Consider the following 6,746-nt stretch of genomic DNA (forward strand, 5'->3'; position numbering starts at 1 on the left):
TATTGTGAAAGCAGTGCTCAGAGAATAATCTATAACAATAAGTATGCACATCAAAAAGGAAAAATAAATGAACATCTTAACCCATCATCTCCAACAATTAGGAAAAGAACAGCAATATAAGCCTACAATCACAAGAAGAAAAGAAATAATGAAGATTGGAGCACAGATAAATGAAACAGAAAATAGAAAGAATCAAGAAAATTAGAAGTTAGTTCTTTGAAAGAATTAATAAAATGGACAAATCACTGACAAATCTACTACTGTTGTTGTTGTTAGGTGCTGTCAAATCATATTCAACTCATAGCAGCCTTTTGCATAGCAGAACAAAACACCGCTTGGTCCTGAGCCAGCTCCATGATCCCTGCTATACATCACCGCAGCCATTGTGTCAATCCATCTCTTTGAGGGCCTTCCACTCTTTTGTGGACCCTCCACCTTACCAAGAAGGACATCTTTCTCCAATGAATAGTCCCTTCTGATAACATGACCAAAGTAGGTGAGATGAAGTTTGGCTATTTTCTCTTCCAAGGAGCATTTTTGGCTGTACTTCCTCCAGGATGGATTTGTTAGTTATTTTAGCAGTCCATTGTACTTTCAGCATTCTTCCCCAGCAACACAACTCAAAAGCATCAATTCTTCTCTGGTCTTCCTTATTCATTGTCTAGCTCTCTCATGCATATGAGGCTATTGAAAATATCATGGCTTGTATCAGGTGCACCTTATTCTTCAAGGAGGAATAAGCACTCACTTGAAAGAAGTCTGTTGCAGCTAACTTGCCCAGTGCTATACATCATCTGATGTACTGACTCCTGCTTCCATTGGCATTGATTATAGAACCAAGCAATGTGAAGTCTTTGACAACTTCAATATTTTCTCCTTTTATCATGATGCTGCTTATAAGTCCAGTTATGAGGGTTTTTGTTTTCTTTATATTGAGATGTAATCCATACTGCAGAGCAAGCAAGCAGCAGAGGGAACCAAACAAGGGGAAGGACCCAGGCCCCACACACACACACAGCAGGAAAAGTGATGGGGAACGGAAAGGAAAACCAGGGGATCCAGGACAAAACAAGCAACCAGCAGGGATACAGGTAAGGGGAGAGTGGGGAGGTTTCAAACAGGTAAGGGAGACAAACTTGGCTGTCAGTTTGTCGTACTGTGGTGGTTTGTTTCTGTGAGGCTTGAGGCTGGGCCACCAGTGTTTCAAATGCCAGTGGGGTTGCATCTGGTGCACAGGTTTTGGTATGGCTTTCAGACTGAGACAGACTAGGAAGAAGTAAGAGGCCATCCACTTCTCAAAGAATTAGCCAGGAAAAACCTTATGAATAGCAGAGAAACACTGTCTGGCAAATCTACCAAAGGAAAAGAAGGAGAAGATGAAAATAATTTGAGTAAGAAATGAAATGAGTGATGTCACAACATAACCAATAGAAATAAAAAGGATAATTATAGAATACTATGAAAAACTATGGGAGATCTGGTAGTGTAGCGCCTAAGGCACTTGACTGCTAACCAGAAGGCTGGTAGATCAAATCCACCAGCCACTCCTCAGAAGGAAGGTTCGGCAATCTACTTCCATAGTGATACCACCTCAGAAACCCAAGGAGGGGTTACTATGAGTCAGATCCAACTCAAAGGCACATAACAACAACAACAACATGAAGAACTGTGACCCCTCCTTAGGTTTCCAAGTTGGTATCTGTACAGAAGTAGATTGCCAAATCTTCCTTCCAAAGGGTAGCTGGAAGTTTTAAATCTCCAGCTTTCAGTTTAGTCAAATGCCTTAGGCAGTACACCACCAGAGCTTTCTCTTCCTTTTTTTAAATTGGATTTTATGAAGAACTGTATTCCTACAAATCTGAAAATGTAGAAGAAGTGGAAAATTTTCTAGAAACACACTACCTACCTGAACACAAACTGAGGTAGAAAATTTGAACAGACCTGTGAAAAAAGAAGAAATTGAATAGTTCTTAAAAAAAATTCCTAGAAAAAAAATCCTGACAGAGACTGCTTAAATTGTGAATTCTACCAAACATTCAGAGAAAAGCTGACACAATTTCACTCAAACTATTCCAGAATAAACAAAGGACAGAATACCCCCAAGTTCATTTTATGAAGTGAGCGTAACTGATACAAAAGCCAAGCAAAGACACCACTAAAAACAAAATTATAGACTAATATCCTTTATGAACATAGAAGCAAAAGTTCTCAAGAAAATCCTAGCCAACAGAATCCAACATCTTAGAAAAAAATTAGTATATTCTGATCAAGCCAGATTCATTTTAGGTATGCAAGGGGGGTTCAACATTAGAAAAACAGTCAATGTAATCCACCACAAAGATAAAGCAATGGGAAATAAACACAGGATCACAGAATCAATGTAGAAAAAGAATTAGACAAAATCCAGCACTCATTTCTGATAAAAATGTTCAACAAAATAGGAATAGAATGGAAATTTCTCAACAATGGTCAACATAAGTTGCAATGAAGAGAGACAGAGCATTCCTCTTGTGAATGGGAACCAGATAAGTATACCCTTTATCACCACTCTTATTCAGTATTGTATTAGAAGTCAGAGCAATAAGGCAAGAAAGAGAAATAAAAGACATCCCAATTGGAAAAGAAGAAGTAACATGATTTCTAAATATGATTGTATACATAGAAAAATCCCAAGGATTCTGCAAGAAAATTACTAGAACTAATTAAACAATTCAGCGAAATGTCAGGTTACAAAATTAACATACAAAAATCAGCTTTCAAAATCAGATTGCTAAAACTAACAAAGAGAACTCTGGAAAGGAAATTAGGAAAACAAGAACATTTATAATAACCACCTGAAACAGTGAATACCTAGAAATAAATCTAAAAATAGACACAAAAGAAATAAACAAAGAAAATAGCAAAACACTATTATAAGAAAACAAAATTTGTTGTTGTTGTTGTTGTTGTTGTGTGCCCTCGAATCGGACCCAACTCATAGCGACCCCTCCCTTGGGTTTCCAAGGCAGTATCACTATGGAAGTTGATTGCCCCATCTTCCTTCCGAGGAGTGGCTGGTGGGTTTGAACTGCCAGGCTTCTGATTAGCAGTCAAGTGCCTTAGGCACTATGCTACCAGAAAACAAAATAGACCTATGTAAATTGAAGTATATACCATGGTCATTGACAGGAAGGCTTAACATTGTGAATATGTCTATACTCCCCAAAATGACCTACAGATATAACACCATCTTCATCCATATACCATCACCATTCTTTAAAGAGATGGAAAACGTAATTTTCAACTATATATGGAAAGGAAAGGGACCACAGATAAGTGTGCACTCTAAAGAAGAAAAATGAAGAAGTAAGAAGCCTTACACTACCCAATCTCAAATCATAGCCATAGTAGTCAAAAGAATCTGCTACTTGTACAGTGACAGATGAAGAAAACAATGGAATAGAACCCAGAAGTAAATTCATCTACATATGGACTGCTGTTCTTTGACAAAGCGATGAACCTCATTAAATGGTGCTGACAAAACTGAAAATTTATTTGCAGAAAACTGAAACAGGACACATATCTCACACAATATACAAAAACAAACTCAAGACAGATCAAAGACATAAAATTTAAAAGTATGAAGACAACTAAAAATAAAAAAAAAAACAGGGACAAAGTTGTTGTCGTTAGGTGCTATTCAGTCAAGTCCAATTCATACCCAGCCCATGTGCAACAGAATGAAACACTGGTGCTGCACCATCCTCACAATCTTGCTATGCTTGAGCACATCATTGCAGCCACTGTATCAATTTATCTCACTGAGAGTCTTCTTTTTTTTCACTGACCCTCTAATTTACCAAGCATGATATCCTTCTCTAGAGACTGGTCCTTTCTCACAACATGAGCAAAATAAGTGAGACCAAGTCTGGTCATTATCACTTTCAAAGAGCATTCTGGCTGCAGTTCTAGGACAGAATTCTTCATTCTTCTGGCAGCCCATTGTATTTTCAGTTGTCTTCACCAACACCACAATTTCTTCAGTCTTCCTTATTGATTGTGCAGCTTTCACATGCTTATGTGGCTACTGAAAATACCATGGCTTGTGTCAGGTGCACCTTGGTCTTCAAAGTGATGTCTTTGCTTCTTAATACTTTAAAGAGGTCTCTTGAAGTATATTTCCCCAGTGCAATATGATGTTTGAGTTCCTGATTGCTGTTTTCTTGGATGTTTACTGTGGATCCAACTAAAATGAAATCCCTGACAAATTAGATCTTTTCCCCATTTATCTTGATGTTACTTATAGGTGCAGTTGTGACTATTTTTGTTTTCTTTATGTTGAGGTGTAATGCACTTTGAAGGCTATAGTCTTTGATCTACATCAGTAAATGCTTCAAGTCATCATCATGTAAGAAGCCTTACACTACCCAATCTCAAATCATAGCCATAGTAGTCCACAATCCAGGTTGTGTCATCTGCATATCCCAGGTTGTTAAAGAGTCTCCCTACAATCCTGATACTGCATTTTTCTTCATATAGTCTGGCTTCTCAGATGATTTTCTCAGCAAATAGATTGAATATGTATGGTGAAAAGATGCCACCCTGAGGCACACCCTTCCTGATTTTAAACCATGCGGCATTCCCTTGTTCTCTTCAAACAACAGCCTCCTGGTCTATGTACAGGTGCCTTGTGAGAACAATTAAGTGTTCTGGCTTTCTCATTCTTTGCAATATTATCCATAATTTATTAATATACACAGTCGAATGCCTTTGCATAGTCAATGGGACAAACTTAGAAGCCCTAATGCATGGCATAAATACACTATCAAACATAATTAATCATTATGTCATTCTCGGCATAGTAGATCACATGGTTGTCTGATTCAAAATGGCCAAAACCAGTCCATTTCAGTTCTCTAATGCCGAGGATATCAATCATTGTGCTTTCCATTTCATTTTTAGTAACTTCTAATTTTCCTAGATTCATACCTCGTACATTCCATATTCCGATAATTAATGGATATCTGCTTCTTTTTCTCTTCAATTTGAGTGGTGCCACATCAGCAAATGGAGGTCTTGAAAGCTTTACCTTATCCATAGGATTAAAGCTGGGTTTACAAAGATGATCTAGCACTTTCCCAGTCCTATTTTGAGAATCTTCTAACCTAACTGGACTACTCACAAAGTTGTGCAGTAATGTATCAAACAGTGTTTCTTTGCAATTCATAAGGTTTTCCCTGGCCAATTCTTTGAGAAGTGCACGGCCCCTTCCTTCTTCCTAGTCTGTCTCAGTCTGTAAGCTGAGCTAATACTTGTGCACCATGTGCACCCCGTTGGGTTTGAAACACCAGTGGCTCAGCCTCAAAACTCACATCAACACGTCACCACGATAGGACAAACCGACAGACAAGTTTGTCTCCACATCTCAATATAAAGAAAACAAAAATTCTCACAACTGGACCTGTAAGCAGCATCATGATAAATGGAGAAAAGATTGAAGTTGTCAAAAATTCCATATTTCTTGGTTCCACAATTGACACCAACTGAGGCAGTAGTCAGGACACCACACAAACTATAGCACTGGGCAAGTCGGTCGCAACGGACTTGACTAAGGTGCGCCTGACACCAGCCAAGATATTTTCAATACCCTCATATTCATGTGAGAACTGACAAGGAATAAAGAAAATTGAAGAAGAATTGATGCTTTTGAGTTGTGGTGCTGGCGAAGAATGCTGAAAGTACCATGCACTGCTAAAAGACCTAACAGATCTGTCTTGGAGGAAGTGCAGACGGAATGCTCCTTGGAAGTTAGGATGACCAGACTTCGTCTCACCTACTTTGGTTATGTTGTCAGAAGGGACCATTCCCTGGGGAAGGATATCATGCTTGGTAAGATGGAGGGTCAATGAAGGAGGGGAAATCCCTCAACGGGATGAACTGACATAGTGGCTGCTGTGATGGGCTCGAGTATAGCAGGGATTGTGGAGCTGGCACGGGACTGGACAGTGTTTCATTCTGCTGTGCATAGGGTCACTATGAGTTGGAGATTACTTGATGGCACCTAATAACAACAACAACCACATATATACTTTGACAAAGATATTTCTACATATGTACTTATATATGTTGCAAATATATCTCTGAATATAATAGAGCAGCATATGGGGGCACAATTATGAAAATTTCTTAACCATATGCAAATACCTTCAGGGAAGGAGTTGCTGGGCCTGTGGCTCAGGAGCATTGTCTTGGGGGACATTAAAGTCAATTGGCACAACATAGTCCACAAAGAAAATGTTTTACATCCAATGATGGTGAGTATTGACTGGGATCTTAAAAGCTTCTGAGAGACTATCTAAGGTGAAATTATTGGTCTATCCCTATCTGGAAGAAAGAAAAGTGAAGAAAACCAAAGATGCACAAGAACAATTGGTCCAAAGGGCAAATAGACCACAGGAACCTCAGTCTTTATGACCCTCAGATTAGAAGAAGAACTAAATCGTGCCCAGCTACCATTACTGACCATTCCTAAAGGGACTACTTAAAAGGTTCTGGATATAACAGGAGAAAAATATGGAATAAAACTCAAACTTATGAAAAAGACAAGTCTTACTGGTCAACAGGAACTGGTAGAACCCCCAAGATTATGGCCTTTAGTCACCTTTCAATTTTGGAACTGAATTCACCCTCATAGCTCAGTTGACAGACAAACAAAATGGGTCTACAAGGTGAGCAATAACAGTAAGGAGGTATGTACTCCTTAGACC

The sequence above is a fragment of the Orycteropus afer genome, unplaced genomic scaffold, assembly GCF_000298275.1.
Source record: "Orycteropus afer afer isolate SDZICR_OR568_19922 unplaced genomic scaffold, OryAfe1.0 scaffold00915, whole genome shotgun sequence".
Classification (NCBI taxonomy): Eukaryota; Metazoa; Chordata; class Mammalia; order Tubulidentata; family Orycteropodidae; genus Orycteropus; species Orycteropus afer.